The sequence below is a fragment of the Ostrea edulis genome, chromosome 2, assembly GCF_947568905.1.
Source record: "Ostrea edulis chromosome 2, xbOstEdul1.1, whole genome shotgun sequence".
In the NCBI taxonomy this organism is placed as follows: domain Eukaryota; kingdom Metazoa; phylum Mollusca; class Bivalvia; order Ostreida; family Ostreidae; genus Ostrea; species Ostrea edulis.
Window position 1 is genome coordinate 24,641,807 of NC_079165.1, and position 23,812 is coordinate 24,665,618.

At 37.4% G+C, this 23,812-nt stretch overlaps 1 pseudogene; it reads left to right on the forward strand.

Moving 5' to 3' along the window:
* The first annotated feature begins 1,629 nt into the window (after positions 1-1,629).
* On the forward strand, positions 1,630-19,463 carry LOC125679808 (atrial natriuretic peptide receptor 1-like; annotated as a pseudogene).
* The last annotated feature ends 4,349 nt before the right edge of the window (positions 19,464-23,812 follow it).

Consider the following 23,812-nt stretch of genomic DNA (forward strand, 5'->3'; position numbering starts at 1 on the left):
CAGTGCATGTAATGATGCCTGATATTCAGCAACTCCCGCCATTACTTACTTTCACTTTTCAAACCAATGAAAATTCAGTTTACAACCGTCTCAAATTGCGTCATATTACCCAGAAGGCAAATTATATTGAATAAGAATAAAAAGATTATCGAATAAGAATGACATATACATAATTATCGAATATGAATTACATGCTTTTGAATATGGATAGCAAGATTATCAAATATGAATGACATGATTGACGAATATAAACAACATAATTATCGAATATGAATGATATGATTATCGAATATGAATGATAAGCTTATCGAATATAAATCACATGTTTTTGAATATGAATGATAAGATTATCGAATATGAATCACATGTTTTTGAATATGAATGAAAAGTTTAGAATATGAATAACAATTTATTGAATAAGAATGACATGTTTTTGAATATGAATAACACGTTTTAGAATAAGAATAACATGTTTTTGAATATGAATGATAAAATTATCGAATATGAATAACAACTTTTCGAATATGAATGATATGCTATAGAATATAAATTACAAGTTTTCGAATATGAATAACAAGATTAATATAATAGTGCAACGTTTTACACGCCATAGACAAATCTGGGAATAATTGTTATTTCATTTCCCCTTCATAATTTTTTGGACAAAATGTGCTAAATGGCGCACTAAGTAAATATCCAGTCACTTCATTTGGATTGAATAAATCTTTGAACCTTTTTCATGTCTAAATCAAACATTTGGCAAAGATTTATCACGATTTCTAAAATAACATTTTTCTCCATATGATACACTGTTCAATTTAAGATGATTATCACGAATTGAATGATTAGATTTTAGTAGTTGTATATTACTTTTTGATACATCATGTGTCAAGGTGAAATGATTCAAGAAACCCGTAGCCGATTTTTGTTTTGAAAAGAACCCCATTTATGGTGTATGGCTGCTGGGAGCGGATCTTATACATATTTAGATAGAACATATCCTTACAATGTGTTCCCAAGATGAATTCTAAAATCAAAAGTAATAAGAACACTGTTCCTTATATTCGCCTTTTCATCGATCTGATATTATGAAAGATACATCCCTACAAATGTATTCAATGTATAAAACATGCTTAAAACCGTGTACTCAAAAACAATGTCGAAACCCTCCTCTCTTCAAAAAATATTTCAAATTGTAAAAAATCGGCATGTAAATTGTACTAACCGATGAACATATCTGAAGGAAGGTGTAAAAGTTTTAGCAATATGAAATGTCTAAGTTAATGTTGATGATGTGTAGTACCTTTGATGTAACTTTATTAATCCTTTATTATCAGCATTCATTAACGTGCACTTCCTTTGATCATTCATAAACTCAACAAGATTAGAATTACATTTTTTGTTCTACAATTTATCAAATGAACTATTTGCCTAGATCTGGGATTATTCAAAATGCAAAAAATGTGCTATGTTGTGATGTTTTGACATATTTTAAAAGTTAATTAAATTTATCCAAAACGAATTGCATACTGTTGGATCGCCTAGCTTCTATTTAAATTTCTTGAAGAACTGAAAAAAAATTCACTTCGTTTAATTTCCTCGGAGATGAAAACATCTGTAATTTTCGGTATGAAAATTACACATAGTATTTATTTGATACTCCAATATTATTTGATAAGCACTTGTGGCGAGAAACCAGAAATAAATCTAAGCGTGATGTTACCGAATGGAAAGGGAATGCCATGGTCCTTATTATTAACTGAAAAAGCGGTAGAAATGGGGGAGGACAAACTGAAGGAAATTCTTAAGGGACATGCCACAGTCAACATCCTCAGGACAATATCTGAAGGTTTGGGATGTTCAAAATATGACTATGGTGCACTCGGAGCAAAAGTCCGCTACGTTATGAATGTTTCCGCGTTTGTTGGACCTGGTAAATATTCATTTTTGCTCTCTTGTCACTTTTTAAATTAAAGCGTTTTATTGATAATGCAAATGTATGCACTACTTTAATCAACAGTGTGGAACATTAAAAATATATTGATGTATTTTAAGTACTATGTGTATGAGATATGATTCTGGCAATTATATCATATCTTATTTCATGTTTTGAAGGTTGCAGTACGGGTGTGGATATCATTGGTAGAATGGCAGCTTCCTGGAATATACCGGTGATTACACCCGTGGGACTCGACTCAGAATTCGACAACAGAACATATTTCCCTACGCTAACGCGTCTGTCGTATTCCATTGAACAATTAGGAAGGTTTTATCTACAGGTATTTAAAATTTACAAGTGGAATGACATAGCTATTTTATTAGATTTTGTCGTAACGCGGGCTCAAGAATTTGCTCGCATGCAAAGTAAGGTACTAGAAAAGATTTTCACCGAAGTCGGGCTACGGATAACGTTAATAGAAAATGAAGATGCTGATTTCCAAAACGCTTTGAGGACTGTTTCTAAAGTATCAAGAGGTAAGACAATAATTTATATAATGTTTGCCATAGAAATAACACTTTCAATATTCATTCTTTTCTGAAGAATTTGCCTGAGTAAAATTGGCTTAATTTTCTCTCTACAATGCTTTCGCTCAGATCCCAACCCTACAACATGTCAGCAGCATAAAAACTAGCATGTTGCAGTGGGGTGGAAACTGTCAATAAAATCAAACTAGTGCGACAGAGTCGGAAAAATAAAGGAAGCTTCCTTCATTTTCAGTGGCCATTGTGCTTGGTCATTTTTCACGTATACGAAGCTTGATGTTGAATGCGCATGCACTGGGTATGACGAGTGGAGAATATGTTTTCATATATTTCAAAACGGCCACCTCGTTTTTGTCTGATGAGTGGTATGATGCAGAGGATGAGGATGGAAACGAGGCTAGTAAAGAATGTATTACTGCTACGTTCTAACAAAGGCGACAAGAGTGAAACGTTTTGTAAATGTTCTGATATTAGTTTAGTATGACAGGCATTGTGTCTCATACGTTCTTTGTCCTTTTTGATTTTTGGTGCAATATTTGCCTACTAAATGATGCAGTAAGTCGAATTTTATCTTTAGATGGCAAAGACTGCTTTCAATGCATTACTTGTCATTATGCCGTACAAGCCAGAGAGTGCAGAATATGTTGCGTTTGAAGCCGCGGTGAAGAACCATTCAATGGCGAAATACAACTACGATTTTGAAAAGAACAGAGAAGAGGTAAGAGATGTCCTTTAGACAGATTTTAATTCTAAACGTCACCATTAAATACCCTGTCAAAGCTGAGAATTACGTAATACTTATATCTATCTAAACGTAGAGTATGCAGTTAATGTGTAACACCATTGTCTCTGGCAGGTTCATCATTACATAGTTGGATACCACGATGCTTTCCTCATTTATGCTAAAACAATAAAAAGCATGATTACAAATGGAGAAAACATCTTTGATGGGCGAGAGGTTACTAAGAGAATCTGGAATAGAACGTTTGAAGGGCTCATTTCTGGAAATCGAAAAATAAATGAAAATGGAGATGGAGAGATACACCTGTCCCTTCATGACTTTGACGCTGAAGGACAACTTTTCGTAAAAATATTATCTTATATTTTTCTCTCTATCGCCATGCCTAAACATTATGAAAAATAGAATTATTTTATTTTCAGTGCAATCGTAATCAAATATATCAAGGAATAGTTTATGTAAAGCACGTAGCAATGTATATAAAACACTATATTTTTCAAAACGGTTTTTCTCGCTATATAGACTGTTGGGGTTTATTTCGGCGAGGAATCAGTGTTGCATATGAAATCCAATCAACCTATTCAATGGCCTGGGAACAAGGGACCCCCCGCAAACAGGCCACATTGTGGATTTACTGGTGATGATGCTATTTGTTTCCCACAAGGTACATGTAGATAGACACTTGGTATCTGTGATGTGGTAATTCAAAGTAAGGAATCTTTTACACCTAAACATTCGGATATCGTATTTTGCATCAGTTTTCTGACCTTGAAAATACTATCCGGTCGACAGGGGATGCTTACTCCTCCTAGGTACCTGATCCCATCCCTGGTGTGTTCAGGGGTCCGTGTTTGCCGGCTATCTACTTTATATTGCTTATAGGAGTTATGAGATTGATCACTCTTCGTTATCTTCACCTTTTATTGATCACTGTTCGTAATCTTAACCTTTCATCAATGGATAATCCATTTGCTATGCATTACAATTATCACAATAATTCAAGCCATACCAACATTATTAAATATAACAATTTAATTCTGGTATGGTTTTAGATGGCTCCCATGTTTTGGATTCAATCATTGCTGCCGTATTTTGTGCCGCACTTGTCCTCGTTATCACAGGAGGTGTTATCATACAAAGGTAAACCCTGTCAAGGGGATGTTATAATTCAAAGGTAAACCCTGTCAAGGGGATGTTATAATTCAAAGGTAAACCCTGTCAAGGGGATGTTATAATTCAAAGGTAAATCCCTGTCAAGGGGATGTTATAATTCAGAGGTAAATCCCTGTCAAGGGGATGTTATAATTCAAAGGTAAACCCTGTGAAGGGATGTTATAATTCAAAGGTAAACCCTGTCAAGGGGGTGTTATAATTCAAGGTAAATCCCTGTAACTTAACAAAAGTAAAGCCTATAGAAAAAGGTTATTTATATATATATATATAGATAGATAGATAGATAGATAGATAGATAGATAGATACAAAGTCTATAAAAACAGATTGTCTCTAAGGAGAGGTAACAAACCCGTGTAAGTGTATCATGACTTCACCATATGCCATCGTGTTCCTTCAGTTGGTCATACATATTGTTTGAAACCACTATTTCTATACTAATATTAAATATATCACGGTTATTGCAAAGATTACACTGTTCGTTATTTTTGCCCTTCATGAGTATTCTGAGTGCGATACCAAACCCGTTTTTTATTTATCTTAAGGATTAAACAAAGACATATATGTAAATGTATTTTCTACATATTCCAATATAATGTATTCGGGTGTGACCGGTCAACAGGGGATGTTTACTCCTCCTAGGCACCTGATCCCACCTCTGGTGTGTCCAGGGGTCCGTGTTTGCCCAACTATCTATTTTGTATTGCTTGTAGGAGTTATGAGATTGATCACTGTTCGTTATCTTCACCTTGCATTCAGGAAAATAAAACTTGCTATGGATTTACAAAGCAATTGGTGGAAGGTAGATTGGAAAACACTGCTAGATATTCCCGACAGAAAGATGTCGTTTGATGGGAATTTTGAGTTTTCAAAAGTGAGTAAAAATTCCCAAAAGCAATGTAATACTGACATTTAACAATGCGCCGTGAAGCAGAAAGCAAACTATTGCCATCCATCAGTGTTCAAATCTAAATATCTTTAAATTTTCTAAAATTGGCAAAAAAAAAAAAAAACCACCAGTCTAGCAAATACAAGGAAAAGGTGTCCACAATCCACACGCACACACATATAAAACAACTTTACATAAAATGCAACATGTTAAATATTTTAAGAATGTAATCAATATTCTGTTCAAGCTGAAATGTTATAACAATGTAACACTAATTCCAACAGTTAGTGGAAAATACACAGGTACATTTACCGTATCGTGCTTCATTTTCCATGAACTTTCGGGAAAGTGTGAAAGTGACCCTTCTTGGAGTATTTCTTTTGGAATTTATACTTGTGAATAACCTTGCATTTGAGTTCTCTGGCACTGTCTGCTTGCAATACATCATAATTATATGACATGTACGTGGTGACGTATATAAGGGATGGATATATATGCATTATACGAATAGAGAACATTATTTAATATTATTTTCATTATGACTACACCATATTTATCTATTGTTGCTTCTAAATTCCCAAGGTGCATGTTGACATTGCAAATGACGAGGAGGACAATCGTCTGCGGAAAATGCTTAAAATCTACAAGGTATGTTATATAAAACAAATTTGCATACATTATACGATTTTTCATGTGACACAATTTCTACAGTCAATTAACGTTGTTGTTTTTATTAAAGAAATTCTTTTATTCTAGTTTATTTTGAGTTTATATTGGGTGGTTCGTGTTCGTGTTTATATCATCTTCATATCTTGTTTGTTTTACTCATAAACACGTGTTCGTGATCTTCGCTTTTTCATCTCATGTGATAAGGTTTTATTTTCCTATTTCAGGGATCTGTTGCTTCTCTTAGCCTGATCACAGACAACAAATTCGAAATCACTCGAGCCACGCAACTGGAGTTAATTCATGTATGGAATTTTAAATCAGTGTGTGGTCGTTTGTTTGTTTGATGTCCCTTCGAAAAAATTCACTCATATCGAGATAAAGCACCATCGAAGTTGAATTGTGAAATCCCGGAAACACACACTGGGGGCATGGGAAAGATTTGATATATACAGGGTTAGGGTTATTGGCACACTGATTTTGACTACGAATAACTCCGTTTTCCTGATCAGGATATAGGACTCACAGCTGTTGTGACAGGTCGACAGGGGATGTTAACTCCTCCTAGGCACCTGATCCCACCCCTTGTATGTCCATGGGTCCGTGTTTGCCTAACTACCTATTTTGTATTGCTTATAGGAGTTATGAGATTGATCACTGTTCGTTATCTTCGCCTTCCATACATGTATATGAAAAAAGAGAAAAAGTTAAAACTACTATACAGTGTAGTCACAGGCCCCAGGTTCATGGTGGGAAAATCCTTAATCAACACCAGATGATGCTCGCATAATTAAAACCCTGTAGGTTTTACAGTGTTGTTGTAATTTCTAATAAAAATCAGATTACACTATACAATTGCACAATAAGATTACAATAACAAACAGTGACCAATTTCATAAATCCTATAAAGAATGCAAAATAGAGTAGTGCAAACAGGGACCTCTGAACAGACCAGAGATGTGATCGAGTGCCTAGGAGGAGTAAACATACCCTGTCGAGCGGACACACCCACCGTGAGCCCTGATCAGGTAAGCCCCTTATCTTCCAAGTCCGTGTATAAACTATTAGTATGAAACACATCAGACAGCATTTGATCAAATGAAGGTTTGTTAAAAAAGACCATAGAATGACCAAAGTGCTGACTTTTGAGATTGTTGAAACACCTGTAATATCAGTTCCTTTGTTAGTAACCTGTCTCGATTCAAAAACTGGTCATCCGCAGAACGTCATCTTCAGTATCGAATCATTTGAGACATAAACACCATATGTTGAACAAAGTTTATCATCTGAGGAAATCCGCCAATTGATATGCAAATTCAAAGATTCTTGAACAAAATATTCCAAATATTATTTTTTATTATATATATGACTTAAAACCTAAATTTAGACCACCTTTGCCCACTGATTCTTTAGAGGTATAGCTGGGAAAACGTATAATCATTAATTCAAGGTGAAGATAACGAACAGTGATCAATCTCATAACTCCTACAAGCAATACAAAATAGATAGTTGGGCAAACACGGACCCCTGGACACACCAGAGGTGGGATCAGGTGCCTAGGAGGAGTAAGCATCCCCTGTTGACCGGTCACACCCGCCGTGAGCCCCATATCCTGATCAGGTAAACGGAGTTATACGCAGTCAAATCAGTGTGCCAAGAACGGCTTAACAATCGGTATGAAACACGTCAGACAGCATTTGACCCAATGCGAGGTCGTATTGACGAACTAGATCGTTATAACGACCATAGAATTTGCGAAATGCTGACTTCAATCGAGACTGTTGAAATCCCTGTACCATCAACTTGTTTGTCAGTAGCTTACCTCGATTTAAAAACTGACTATACCCAGAACAAGCTCTTGCATATCGAATCAGTTGAGATATATAAACACCATATGCAGGTGATAATGGAATATTGCTACATAAATGTGGGAAGTTGACGATGGAGAAGCTGAAATCATCCTGTTTGTCATACAGTTGAGTTGTCAGTTTGCCGTTAATGTCTACTTTCAATAAAATATCTAAGTATGAAGCAGAAGTGGACGACTCTGCGGTGTCCTTTATTTTAATACAACTTCATCGTCGCGAATATTTTTCGTCGATAACCAGTCTTTGCATGTCTGTCTTAGGCTCGAAAAAGGCTTGATCGCAAAAAGTACTAGCCGCATACCAGTTTTCAGCAGGTAAATTACGAAATAAAGTAACCTCTAATAAATGTTGGTTTACAGTATGTTCCGGAACTGTGGAGAAATTTAGGAACTTGATTTGCGTATCAACCCCATTTAGACCCCTTACGTCTTACAATGTATCATGTAAATAGTATGGTATACATATGGACCCTAATGTTCAAGGTGCTACATATTTGATTAATGACTAAATCACTGATAATGTTGACGATTCTCAAAGGAGGCAGAAAAGAAAAATCGTATATGTTAAATTTTGGTTTCCTATCACTTTACGGTTTTACTCCTATGTTCAGCATAATCTTTTCTCTTTTTCTAATTACAGCTAAGGAATATTCACTGTGTCAACTTGACGAAATTCTATGGATTGACTCAGAATCAATCAATTCTTTACATCATCACAGACCATTGTAGCCGCGGAACGCTTAAGGTAAGACGATTTGACTACTTACATAACTTCTATCTCTTTGACGGCGCTAGTAGTTTGGGTTGTTTCGGTTTTTTCCCCGAGTGCTGGAATTCTGGGGTTGTTTTGATTTTTTCCCGAATGCTGGAACTCTGGGGTTGTTTTGATTTTTGAATCGACAGCTTGGACTCTGCTCTGATACGATGATCTCGGAGCTAGCTGCAATAACATATCTCTTTGTCAGCAAGTTTCGGATTTACCAATGTATGCTATATTTCACTATTCCATACATCAAAGAAAACGAAGACTATCAATTTGGGTCGGTCGATCTGTCTGTATATCTCACAGACCATTTGAACATCATTTAAATGATGTCCTTGGCTGCTAGATGTCCCAAGTGTTATTGTCAAAAGTTTCAGCTCACTCTTTTATATCGTTATAAATTGTTTGCAGATGATATATCCTATGCTATTGAAGATTTACTAACAGAACATCGGAGAACAATTCCTCAACAAACAGAACTGTGAACATAATCTTATAAAATTATGTTGGAATATTTTCTACTGTAATATTTTCAAGTAACGCTGTTTTATAGATTAAAACATATTATGTTTAAAAGTTGAGCATCATGAGAAACAATTTTACTTTAAGATAGACAATGATACAATATTAACTTACTAAACTTTCCTCAAAAGCCACTTCTTTTTGCATAACTATCTATGTTTAAACAACTGCAATATTAACAATTCTTGATTTGTTTCAAAGGATATCCTCCAACACCACCATTTTAAAATCAACAAGGACCTGCAGACGTCATTGATATGTGACATGATAGGGGTAAATAGAATGTGTTTTATTTGTCAAGCAATCATTAGTTATCTGTGCACTGAACTTCATTAACCATCAGAAATTATCTGAACATGTTTAATACTTGTACAAGTTTTTTTTTTAAAAGTGTCCTTGTCACCTTTTCGTTAAAATGTAACAGGGTTGCTGTTATCTCCACACCAGTCCAATACGGTACCATGGAGATCTGAACAGTCGACATTGCTTGATTGACAGACGATTTGTCCTTAAACTTGACGGATTTGGTCTTTCAACTATCCGATCGAAATCTCAGAGATCAGACAAACAAGGTTGTGCAGAATCTTTTCTCTCTCTCTTTTTTTTTTTTTTTTTGAAAATAAAATTTGAAATGTTTAAACCTTAAAAACACTACTATCACAAAATATTTGATGGCGTAATAGGAAGATGAAATTAAGTTTTGATTTCCCAACTTCATTTTATTTCATTAAAACATATTTAGTCGACATTACTTCAGTCTATAATTTTGTTTGAAAACTAAACTGTCTTTCATTAAGGCATAATGATTGATGTTAACGCTTTCTTCTATTAATTATGCTTGTCATATTTCTTCCAAAATCACTATCCTATAACGTAGTAGGTAGTCGGCATCCTATTGCTAAAGCATGCTTATGTCTGTAATGTACATTTCATTCGTTTCTTTACTTTATGATAAATTAAAGATGGATGTCAAATAATTTCCTTAAAAATTCAAACAATCCTACGAAACAGATTTACTGTGTGTTGCTCCGGAAATGATGAGAAATACCCACAGAGAGACTGACTACCGGGCGCTTCAATGTGCTGATATCTACAGCTTCGGAATCATCGTGTACGAAACATTAACAAGAAAAGAACCCTTTGAAGATGAGATGGAGTCTTATTCCATCGACGGTAATTAAAAAATATCTAAGACATCCATCATAAGTTTCAACAAGTTGTACTTGGACACGACAGTCTTTTGTTTTTGTTTTTAATCTCCGTCATCTTCATGGAAAATGTAATGAAAGTTATTATTGGTCTCAAATTTTGTACTTTAATTTTCCTTTCTTAGAAATCATCACTAAATTGAAATTTCCGTCTGCGATTCCATTTAGACCTGGAATAGAGGATTTCATGGAAGGGGGTAATTTCCTTTTATCTCTGATGCATTCATGTCTGGAGGAGAAAGCAGAAAACAGGCCAACATTTCCAAACATTGAAAAGGAAATAAGAAAGCAGTGAGTGTTGAAATAGGATGAGTCAAGTGTTGACGAGACGATTGTATTATAGAATTAAACTATAAATACATATACTATATGATATAGGCAATAGCAGACTGTATACCATTAAAATGTAGACTGCAGACATACTTCATAGGAGGGGATTACACAAGGGGTACATTCACAAAGTTTCTGAAAGCAAAACGTCCTTTATTTTTATGTTATTCATTACATCTGGACTCTGTTCATCTGACAATATGATCTCTTTTCCAGGAGTTTTGAACATTTAGGGAACAGTTTCCGTCTCTATACTGTTTTCTTTACGCTTATGCAAGGTGAAGATAACGAACAGTGATCAATCTCATAACTCCTACAAGCAATACAAAATAGATAGTTGGGCAAACACGGACCCCTGGACACACCAGAGGTGGGATCAGGTGCCTAGGAGGAGTAACATCCCCTGTTGACCGGTCACACCCGCCGTGAGCCCTATATAGAGCGACTTTGCGAACAAAAGTAAAATAAAACACTTTATACCATTTGCTCAATGTTTAGATTGAAAAGGAGTAAGTATTAAAAAAAGACAGTTCTTGGGGTGCATATCTTTCTTTCTGACAAAGAATATTACAAGGAATATCACGACTTGTTTCGAATATTGTCATTGTTTTGTTAGAAATCATACAAACCCGAAATCTTCAACATTGCATTGTAAACTCTTCGTCGTATGTGGTTCTTTAATCATTTCAAACATTTAATGCCCGTGGGGACTAAAGGGGCAGCCCTTCGTATGATACCACAAAACCGAGGCTCCCTGTCAGAGCAGGTGTAGCATGATAAAAATTCCTTCCTGCTCAAAAGACATAATCGCTGAGCATAGGACTGAATTTTGCAGTCCTACACCGGCAATGGTGGCGTCTCCATGAGAGTGAACGTTCCTCGAGATCGACGTTAAACAATACATAACCAACCAACCAAATGTTTAATACCAAAGTTAATAAGTTGTTTGCATGTTTATTTTGACTATGGATTGCTCCGTTTACCTGAAGAAGATATACAGCTCACGACGCGTTTGACCTAGTTACACCACTGGTGTTTCCAGAGGTCGTGTTTGCCCGGCTCTTAATTTTTAAACTCACCTGAGCAAAAACCTCAGGTGATCTTTTTTCATCTACTGTTGTCTGTCGTCCATCCGTCCGTCTGTATGTAACCTTTCTACATTTGTTTTACCAAGTCTTATTCTGCAAGACCACTGTGGCAATTTCAGCCTTTAGTACAGAGGATCCTTGGGTAAAGGGGATTTTATATTGCTCAAATGAAGGGTACTGTACCCCTCTAATGGTAGAAAATCAACACAAGGCCTGGGTTAAGATAAGGTAGGGTAATTTAAAAACCGTCTTCTCAAGAACCACTCAACCAAAAAGGTTCAATGTACATGAAAGATCCTGGCTTAGAGTAGATTCAAGTTCAAAGCATGGCCCCTGGAGGTAGGTAGGGGTCACAATAAAGGATCAAATTTCCACATGGGAATGCATAGCAAACATCTTTTTAAAATATGTTCTATAACAACAGTATTATTATTAGTTAAATCAATATGCATGCATCTGCATGTAGTATAAATTCAAGTTTGATAAATCCAGGGGTACTGGGATATGGTGGGGCTACAATTGGAGTTTGAAGTGTAAAAGTGAAATACAAGAAATTGAATACTTTTCAAGAGAAAATGACTACATTAGATAAAATCAAAATGCAAAGGTTCAGTTTTGGGCATTATACTTTATTAAATGTCTGTGCGACTATATTCGAGGCGGGGGTATTGACGTTTTTGTTTTGTTTTCGTTCTGTCTGAACCTTTTACCTTGTTCAGAACTGTTGAATGGTGAATGAAATGCTCTCATATATCATATGCGCATTCCTTGTAAGCCTTTCTGTTGGCACTTGAGTTTTTAATTTTGCATTACCTTAACCTCGGGAGTTGTGCGCAATTTTAAAACTTTAACCATAAATATAACCTTACTCATAACTTTTGAATAGTGAGTCATATTGCTATCATATTTCATATGTGCATTCCTTGTAAAGAGATTTTTCCTTTGATACCAAAGTTTTTAACCTTGTGACCTTAACGTTTCGCCTACTTTTAAGATTTTCTATGGCAATACCTTTTATTTGATTCCATTGTGTTGAAACTTATGACCTTGATGTTGGAGTTTATCCTAATTTCAAAGCTTTAACTGAAACTTTATACTTGATCATAACTTTTTAATGGTGAGTGACGGGGCTCTCATATTTTATGAGTGCGTTTCTCAAGACAAGAATTTTCTTTTGGTACCAAAGCTTTTGACTTTGTTAGCTTCCCCGATATGAACGTTCAGGTGGGCTTTTCTGATCACCTGTTGTCTGTAAACTTTTTCACATTTTCACCTTCTTCAGAACCACAGGGCCAATTTCAATCAAACTTAGTAAAAAAAAAAAGTGCGGGTAAAGAGATTTCACGTTTTTTAAAATGAAGAGCCATTCGCCTTTCCCGGGGGGGGGGGGGTGTGTCTAACCATGAAAAGGCAAACATATGGGGAGTCATTATATATCGTCTTCTCAAGAACCAGTGGAGTAAAATTTTGAAATTTGAATGAAAGCTTTCGGACATAGTGTAGATTAAAGGGGTTTATTTAATTACGGTCCAAGGGGGAAGGATAGGGTCCCAATGCAAGTTCCAGAGCTTTACCTGGGAATATAGAATGATGATATATTCTTTTTCGTACAACAGGACCACGATTAGTCATATTGATATGCAAGCATTCCCACTAAATGCAGATTTAAGTTTGTTCAAAACGCAGCCACCGGGAGTAGGGTAGAGCCACAATAAGGGTTCAACATTTTACATGGAAATATATTGGGAAGCATTTTTTTTAAATTCGTCTCAATGACAGGTCATTATTAGTCATATCAATAAAGCAAACATACTCAAGTGTTGAAATTCAGAGGTCCTGGGGGTATGGTGGGACCATAATAGGTGGTCAAACGTATGTATGAGAATAGGAAATAATTAAAAACAAATTCTTTTCAAAAGCAGGGTCGCACTTAATCAAATCAAAATACAAGCCTTTCTAAGTTGTGTGGATTTAAGAATTTTCCTTCTTCGTATTATTAGCCTTGAAGTAAGGGTGTGATAATTTTTATAATGTATGGATACAGGAAAGACAATCTTTTAAAAAGTGTTCATTTCCAGAACAGAAATGTCATGTTAGCCATATGGGTATTGAGGTATTCCATGTTGCCTGAATTTTAGTTCTGTTTTGTCTTGATCCTTTGCGGCTGGGTTGGGGCCACAATATGGGGTCAAGCATTTTCACGGAAATAAAGATTAAAAACATCTTATACAAGTCACAGAAGCTGAACAACAGCAGGTCCAAGTTGACTAACAAGAGCGATGTGGTTCATGGACCTCTTGTTATTCTTCTTAGAATTTATAAGATTAATCCTTGTTCCATACTTTCATCTTTTTCACTAGATTTATGAAGTACTCCTTTAATACTGTATTGCTGAATATCTTAAACATAATATTATACATATACCTCTGTATGATTTTTATTTGTTACAAGGGGTGCGTCAGGGGAGAACTTTCTTGACACCTTACTCTTTCGTATGGAAGAATATGCTAATAATCTCGAACAACTGGCCGAGGAAAGAATGCATGCTTTTCTGGACGAGAAAAGACGATCAGAAGAACTTCTCTACCAAGTTTTACCTAAGTAACTAAACATTTCTTCTCAGTCGTTCTTTGATACATAGAATACATTAATAAAGATCTGACTCTTTCAAACCTTTGTATGACTTAACCTTTCTTTTAGGAGCATTGCACGTGACTTGATAAAAGGAACCAGAGTAGAAGCAGAAGCATACCAATGTGTTACAATATACTTTAGCGATATTGTAGGCTTCACTGAGATTTCAGCATCGAGTACTCCAATGCAGGTTAGGTTATTATATGTAGTTAACTGAAGCTTTGCAGCAGTATTCTGATTAGAACTGTGCTTAGAATTCACTTTTCAGATTTCCATTGCAAAAATGTTTGTATTGCATGACACTTTCATTATCACTAGAAAAAAGTATTGCTTTACTTTTTAACAGATAGTCAACTTCCTCAACGCCCTATATACTTGTTTTGACACAGTCATAGAATACTTCGATGTTTTCAAAGTAGGTTTTAATTCTCTCTGGCTATTTTTGACATTTATTATTTTGAATCTAGATCATACGTTAAAAAGTAATATATGAAATTTGATCAATGTTCGTTATCTTTGTCTGTCATATGTAATAATATTAAAAGGTTGAGACGATAGGAGATGCTTACATGGTCGTTTCCGGTCTACCATTGCGCAATGGCAACGAACATGTGACTGAAATTGCGAAGATGTCGGTGACCATATTAGACAAGGTGCAAGATTTCCGCATCCGACATCTTCCAGAAATTAAGCTACAAATAAGAATTGGAATTCACTCAGGTAAATATTTTCACGACTTTGACTTTTGGATATACTGTGTTGTACACAGTTGACTCCTAAAAAAATAGAAAAAAATTAAACTCTGCCAAAAATATCAAATGCCAAAATCATTATTAAGAAACCCTGAATTGAAGATTCACTGACAACGTAATACAGTTGTGGTTTTCTGTTATTCGTGCTTCACTTTTTCAGGCCGTTTGTGCAGGGGTTGTAGCGTTCTGTTTGTGCAGGGGTTGTAGCGTTCTGTTTGTGCGGGGGTTGTAGTGTTCTGTTTGTGTGGGGGTTGTAGTGTTCTGTTTGTGCGGGGGTTGTAGTGTTCTGTTTGTGCGGGGGTTGTAGTGTTCTGTTTGTGCGGGGGTTGTAGTGTTCTGTTTGTGCGGGGGTTGTAGTGTTCTGTTTGTGCAGGGGTTGTAGTGTTCTGTTTGTGCGGGGGTTGTAGTGTTCTGTTTGTGCGGGGGTGCGGGAGTTGTAGTGTTCTGTTTGTGCGGGGGTTGTAGTGTTCTGTTTGTGCGGGGGTTGTAGTGTTCTGTTTGTGCGGGGGTTGTAGTGTTCTGTTTGTGCGGGGGTTGTAGTGTTCTGTTTGTGCGGGGGTGCGGGAGTTGTAGTGTTCTGTTTGTGCGGGGGTTGTAGTGTTCTGTTTGTGTGGGGGTGCGGGAGTTGTAGTGTTCTGTTTGTGCGGGGGTTGTAGTGTTCTGTTTGTGCGGGGGTTGTAGTGTTCTGTTTGTGCGGGGGTTGTAGTGTTCTGTTTGTGCAGGGGTTGTAGTGTTCTGTTTGTGCAGGGGTTGTAGTGTTCTGTTTGTGCGGGGGTTGTAGTGTTCTGTTTGTGCGGGGGTTGTAGTGTTCTGTTTGTGCGGGGGTGCGGGAGTTGTAGTGTTCTGTTTGTGCGGGGGTTGTAGTGTTCTGTTTGTGCGGGGGTGCGGGAGTTGTAGTGTTCTGTTTGTGCGGGGGTTGTAGTGTTCTGTTTGTGCGGGGGTGTGGGAGTAGTAGTGTTCTGTTTGTGAGGGGATTGTAGTGTTCTGTTTGTGAGGGGGTTGTAGTGTTTTGTTTGTGTGGGGGTGCGGGAGTTGTAGCGTTCTGTTTGTGCGGGGGTTGTAGTGTTCTGTTTGTGAGGGGGTTGTAGTGTTTTGTTTGTGTGGGGGTGAGGGAGTTGTAGCGTTCTGTTTGTGCGGGGGTTGTAGCGTTCTGTTTGTGCGGGGGTTGTAGTGTTCTGTTTGTGCGGGGGTGCGAGGGTTGTAGTGTTCTGTTTGTGCGGGGGTTGTAGTGTTCTGTTTGTGCGGGAGTTGTAGTGTTTTGTTTGTGCGGGGGTTGTAGTGTTCTGTTTGTGCGGGGGTTGTAGTGTTCTGTTTGTGCGGGGGTTGTAGTGTTCTGTTTGTGCGGGGGTACGGGAGTTGTAGCGTTCTGTTTGTGCGGGGGTTGTAGTGTTCTGTTTGTGCGGGGGTTGTAGTGTTCTGTTTGTACGGGGGTTGTAGTGTTCTGTTTGTGCGGGGGTTGTAGTGTTCTGTTTGTGCGGGGGTTGTAGTGTTCTGTTTGTGCGGGGGTTGTAGTGTTCTGTTTGTGCGGGGGTTGTAGTGTTTTGTTTGTGTGGGGGTGCGGGAGTTGTAGCGTTCTGTTTGTGAGGGGATTGTAGTGTTCTGTTTGTGCGGGGGTTGTAGTGTTCTGTTTGTGCGGGGGTTGTAGTGTTCTGTTTGTGCGGGGGTTGTAGTGTTTTGTTTGTGTGGGGGTGCGGGAGTTGTAGTGTTCTGTTTGTGCGGGGGTTGTAGTGTTCTGTTTGTGCGGGGGTGCGGGAGTTGTAGTGTTCTGTTTGTGCGGGGGTTGTAGTGTTCTGTTTGTGCGGGGGGTGTGGGAGTAGTAGTGTTCTGTTTGTGAGGGGATTGTAGTGTTCTGTTTGTGAGGGGGTTGTAGTGTTTTGTTTGTGTGGGGGTGCGGGAGTTGTAGCGTTCTGTTTGTGCGGGGGTTGTAGTGTTCTGTTTGTGAGGGGGTTGTAGTGTTTTGTTTGTGTGGGGGTGAGGGAGTTGTAGCGTTCTGTTTGTGCGGGGGTTGTAGTGTTCTGTTTGTGCGGGGGTTGTAGTGTTCTGTTTGTGCGGGGGTGCGGGAGTTGTAGTGTTCTGTTTGTGCGGGGGTTGTAGTGTTCTGTTTGTGCGGGGGTTGTAGTGTTCTGTTTGTGTGGGGGTTGTAGTGTTCTGTTTGTGCGAGGGTTGTAGTGTTCTGTTTGTGCGGGGGTTGTAGTGTTCTGTTTGTGCAGGGGTTGTAGTGTTCTGTTTGTGCGGGGGTTGTAGCGTTCTGTTTGTGCGGGGGTTGTAGTGTTCTGTTTGTGCGGGAGTTGTAGTGTTCTGTTTGTGCGGGAGTTGTAGTGTTCTGTTTGTGCGAGGGTTGTAGTGTTCTGTTTGTGCGGGGGTTGTAGTGTTCTGTTTGTGCGGGGGTTGTAGTGTTCTGTTTGTGCGGGGGTTGTAGTGTTCTGTTTGTGCGGGGGTTGTAGTGTTTTGTTTGTGTGGGGGTGCGGGAGTTGTAGTGTCCTGTTTGTGCGGGGGTTGTAGTGTTCTGTTTGTGTGGGGGTGCGGGAGTTGTAGTGTTCTGTTTGTGCGGGGGTTGTAGTGTTCTGTTTGTGCGGGGGTTGTAGTGTTCTGTTTGTGCGGGGGTTGTGGTGATCTGTTATTCGTGCCTCACTTTTTCAGGCCCTGTTTGTGCGGGGGTTGTGGGAAAGAAGATGCCTCGTTATTGCTTGTTTGGAGACACGGTTAATACGGCATCTAGGATGGAATCTAACGGGGAAGGTAAACATAACACGGTTTTTAGCTACTAATATATCCACATATGTATAAACACCATGATGCTGAATTTGGTAGTATATGTTTTCTAAAACCTCAACAATATGGCTTTGTCTGAGTCGTGGCGTAAACTTTAACCAGTAATTGTATCGATTCGTAGATAACAAAATATGTTCGTTGTGAAAAATAAAAACAATATCTTTTTTTATATATTTGAAGCTATGAAGATCCATGTGAGCTGGATGACCCGAGACCTGTTGGTGTGTCATGATTTGTTTGTTTTACACGAACGAGGAAACATCCCGATAAAGGTAACACTTAATGTTGTAGAACTGATACAACGAGGAAACATCCCGATAAAGGTAACACTTAATGCTGTAGAACTGATACAACGCATTCACTTATGTAGAAGTCATTCTATAAGAAAAACCACATGTTTGTATTTACACGTGACATCATACATTTCTCTCTCTCTTTCTCTCTCTCTCTCTCTCTCTCTCTCTCTCTCTCTCTCTCTCTCTCTCTCTCTCCTTGAATACTAGTAGTCGTTTATCAATGTGTTAAACGCAAACAGTATCTTATATGTATAGTATTAATTCAAAAGACTTGCTGTAAACACTTCGTTAAACATTATATATGTTAATTAATATACATGTTTAAAGTACATGGTATTTTATAGGGGAAGGGCAATATGACTACCTACTGGCTGATGGCGAAGGATGAGCAGCCATTTTAAGTTGCTGGTGTAGACCTATCTTCTTGTGTACTTATTCACATTGTTGTTTGCTCATTTTGTACCTTGAAAAAAGATATTCACGGTGTGATATATGATATTATATGAAGTGGCGTGACGACTTTTTTTTAATTCATGATCGCTTGATAGAACCAGATTTGTGCTACTCGATATTACAAACTAAATGGGGGGGGGGGGGGGTTCGGTGGATTGCCCTTTACCTTCTGACTTGAACCAGACGTTTATAATAGTAAAACATTTAAGCGAAATGTACAGTCTACACTGACGGTTTGTGTACAACATATTCATAGACTGGAAGGGTGCAATGAAGCTTTGGACGAGTAGAGACTGACTTATAGAGGGTTGTCTCATAATGGTGAGACTATCAATATAGAGAAATACTTGTGTGTGCACTCTGTGTCATAGTGTGGACGAGGGAACGCTGCTGGATGTGCCACAAAACAACATCGGAATCAAATGGATAGACTTCTAGGACCCTAATATTGTGTAATTAATGTGTTCTTAATTGACCTAGACATGATTCTAAACGAGTTTTGTGAGTTTAATATAAAGATGACGTAATTGCTGTCTTGCCGTAACACTGTGCATTCTAGAAACGAAGATCTGGAAATTATTTTAGCATAAATACACTGTAAATTGTGTGGCATTAAGCATTCATTCGGGCTCTAAAAACATTCTATAAGACTACGAAATTTACTGGAAAAGGATTTTGGATTCAACAGCCGATTTGTGACAGTTGACATTCTCGTGTGGGAACTCAGCTCGACAATAAACCAGAATCGGAAACTGTTATTGAATACCTATTGCAAGATAGTAATTTGTTATTTTTCTTTCAATAATTGTAAATAAACTGTTTAAAATTTTTGAATATCCTTGTGATTTATTTCTTCTAAGACCCAGGCTAACCAATAAATTGCCTATGGTTTACCGATTTTTCTCAATGAAAAGGGTGGAGAAACCGCAGAGTGATCAATTTCATGAATCCTACAAAGAAAACTGAATTGAAAATAGTTTCTTATCACCAGTTGGCCACTCACTCTCGCCGTGGAGCCTTCTATTTTTGGTCAAGGTACATGTATCCGTAGTAAAAAAAAAAATCAGGTAGAAATACAAAGAATCTCTGTTAATGACTTCTTCATAACCAAGTTTATGTTCTATAAAAAATTCCTAATGCAATCTGTACTCCTTAGTGGTATACCAATCAGACTATCTAGAGGTCAACTGTACAGACTGGAGGTCACCAATATAAACTAAAGGTCATCTGTACAGATTGGAGGTCAACCCACCTGTACAGACTGGAGGTCATCTGTAGAGACTGGAGGTCAACCACATGTACAGACTGGAGGCCATCTTTACAGACTGGAGGTCATCTGTACAGACTAGAGGTCACCTGTACAGACTGGATGTCACCTGTACAGACTGAAGGTCACCAATATAAACTAAAGGTCTTCTGTACATACTGGAGGTCATCTGTACATACTGGAGGTCACCTGTACAGACTGGAGGTCACTGATATAAACTATAGGTCACCTGTACATACTGGAGGTCATCTGTACAGACTGAAGGTCACCAATATAAACTAAAGGTCTTCTGTACATACTGGAGGTCACCTGTATTTACTGGAGGTCACCAATACCAACCTAAAGATCACTTGTACATATTGGATGTCACCTATCGTAGCGGCTTGCTTAAGGGCTAGGTATGGTGGCTGATTTGTGTCATTTCACAGTTAGTCGTCTTTTTGTTATTTTAAAGGGAAACGTAGCTAGGCCTAATTATCATTTTGTCTGAGATATAGTCTTGTCTTTTCGCCTCGAAATAACAAAAAGACGATAAATCATAAAATGGCATAAAACTGCCACCATAGCTACGATCTTGAACGCAACTCTGTACAGACTGGAGGTCACCTGTACATACTGGAGGTTACAGAACAGATTGTGAAAGTGACATCTCTTTGCAGTCACAGTAACGCGCTTCTGGTCACTGTTTTTTGGTTTTTTTTCCATATACGTGGATTCATCGATTACAGAGATTTAAACATCGTGCAAGAGTTTAGATAATGATTTGACAGAAAATGTTGTAGTTTGAAAATCTGCTAGCTTTTGCCAAGGCTTAATTTCACGAAATTAAAAACATCCTGGACTCGGTTATAGGGACCTTTATTTTTTTTTTTTTTTTTTTTTTTTTTTTTTACAAATATTGTCCATCATATCAAAATCAGCAATAAAGATATGGTGTTGCTTTAAAAGTTCAGGTAAAAGTCTGCAGGGAATGACCACAGTCAGATAGCGTATGAGAACCGAAGTCTCCGATTTAGGGATGACATACCTGAATTTGGAGTGGAGAGGAGAAGGAGAAGATAAAATTTCTGCCAGCCCTACAGACAGTTTTACATGTATAAGTTATCTCTGTTTACCAATAATGGTTTATAACCTTAAAGTCAAACCACTTTGGTTTGCATAGTGTTTAATAGTGGTCAAAAGCATTCTTTGGAACAACATTGGACATGCTAGCTGGGGAGGACGAAGCAACTGACTACTTTTGACCAAAGTCCCAGACAGATAACCCCTTGAAGACTTTTGGTAGGAAATGTTTGATTGATTGACTGATTGTATATTGTTAAACGTCCCTCTCGACTCATATGGAGACGTCACCATTGCAAGTGAAGGGCTGCGAAATTCAGGTATATGCTCGGCGTTTACGGCTTTTGGGCAGGTGGAGGATCTTTATCGTGCCACACCTGCTGTGACACGGGACCTCGGTTTTTGCGGTCTCATCCGAAGGACCGACCCATTTAGTCGCCTATTACGACAAGCGAGGGGTACTAAGGACCTATTCTAATCCGGATCCCCACGGGCTGTTATATATGGAGGCTGCATTCAGTAAGCCGTTGTTCAAAACCTTGAGTAAACTGTTATTTGCAGCTTTAAGAACTACACATTTAAAAGATAACTCATGTTCTCATGAAGAGAATTCAAACCGACTGGAGACCAAGACTATCCTATAGTACTTATATGGACAATTTGTTGTGTTTTATATTGAGGAATTAAAATCTTGCGAATATGACCCCCATCTAAAGTTTTCGATGCAGCAAAGGTTGCTTGCAGCAATAAGTAAATGATAAAACTTCATACTACATGTACATTGTATATAAGTTGAATGATGAAATATGACCCATCGGTATTTATCTATTTCCTTTTTGTGGTACAGATTTTTAAATAGATTCTTTTTTATGAGAGTGTGCAGCTTTTTCACCAATATTCCAGTCAAGGTTCCCGTGCAGTGTTTGGTTCTCAAACTTGTATCAGTTGTATACATGACATTGATCCACTAAGCCAAATTGAAACGTACATTCTTAGTAAATCTAAAATATTTTGGGAAATAACATGCTATGAGAATATGTGGAAATATGTAATGTTTTCATTTTATCGTCAAGGTTGTCGTTAAGATAAGTTTCAATTAACTGTGAAGACCCCAGGCGACTTCGACTGTTGTTGCAGAACTGTAGCTGTGATTGGGAAAAGCATACAACCCTACCGTCTTGAAGCTACTTCGAATAGAACTATAGGATTTAATCGGGTAAATTGATCAGGCAGAGTTCCTAGAAGAGTTACTGTTCTTCATTTCAACTTTAAACTTTATCCGGGTCGTCTCCGTTTCTGGAGTGTTAGACGACAGCAGTAAAAAGCGGATAGTCTTTTTATGTGAACAAAATGAAACATAAGTTTAAACATCTCTTAAAATTTAAAAATGTGAACTTTCATTACTTGTTTTGGAACTATATATAAGGCATTTTCATCGCTGGAATCACCAAATGTGTCACAAACAATTCATGTTTCTTAAAATATAGATATGTTAGCAAGACTTATTAATAGTTCCATTCGAAGTCGCTGCTACGTCAGCATATTTGCATGATAACTCCGTGATTGTGGCATTGTAATGGCGGATCCCAAAATTTGTGAACAGGGGCGTAATAAAACGCTTGGGGTCTGGACCTGGCCCCAGTAGGTTCAGGGTAAAGCCCTGGTGGGGCCCAGGGACAAAACCCGTTGAGGCTACTGAGTTCTGGCAAAATAAGACCTATATTTGAGAGTGTTTTAAACATATTTCTGTAAGAAATGAATGGTATATATGAAAAAACAATCATCAGTATTCTTATCACAATACAATGGCGGATTCAGTGCTGTTGGGCAAACCACATATCTCATAATTTATAATGATACTTTAAGGTAGGGTGTGCAGAAAAATTATAATCATAAGCACTGCGCGTTATGCAGATTCTGTGCACTTTCGATTTGTATTTGATAGGGCCATGACTTCATATTTCCTGGTCGTTATTTTTTATTGTTTTAAAAAGATAATTTGATTTCAATTTCAACTAAGATCTGTTCGTTTTTCAAGGTTATATACAACTATTCGGCTTTTAAATCATTACACCAAACTTTTTTTTATTGAATTGCTCTTTAAAACACCTCTTTTGAAGCATGATTTCACTTCCAAAAAGAGTAATACAAGTTCTCAATTATTTTATATGATTTTTTTTTTTTTTTTTTTTTTTTGTGATTTTTCCGGAATGAGGAAAAGGGTGTTTTGTTTGGAAATAGTAAAAATTTCAATCTTAGCTTTCAAAACAAATCATCATCGTCAACAAAGATATTTTGAATATATATTTTGATTTTTTTTTCTCTGTTAGTGTTTACATACAAACATGGAAGTGAAATATAAATATGAAAAATAAATTTCGCTCGCGCGCTGCATGAAGTACACTGGCGTAAAACGTGGAAATGCATGTTCTCATGTATTTTCAAAATTGTTTATTTTTTAAATGTATATTTCCATGAAGTGGGATAATGTTACGTTTTATCTTATCAAGTTAATCAATAGTGCTGTAAATGTCTATTCATAATCAAACAATGTTTAAATATCGAGAGAAAAAAACAACAACAAAAACGGCGTACACACGACAATGGCGTTTTATTTAAATCGATAAACCAACATAGATTTGAATGTTTTTTGCTGATCGGGCAGAAACTAGTATTTATCCGGCTCTTTCGGTGCCTTCTAAAACATGGCTTCGGGCAAGAGACCCGTTTACTACATGCTACTCCGACTGCACTCAGGGCAAGTCGGTTTGGTGTTCTTTATAAGTCGAATACATGTAACACTAAAAATAGCACATGTTTAAAAACTAACAGATATCTCATTGAGGTAT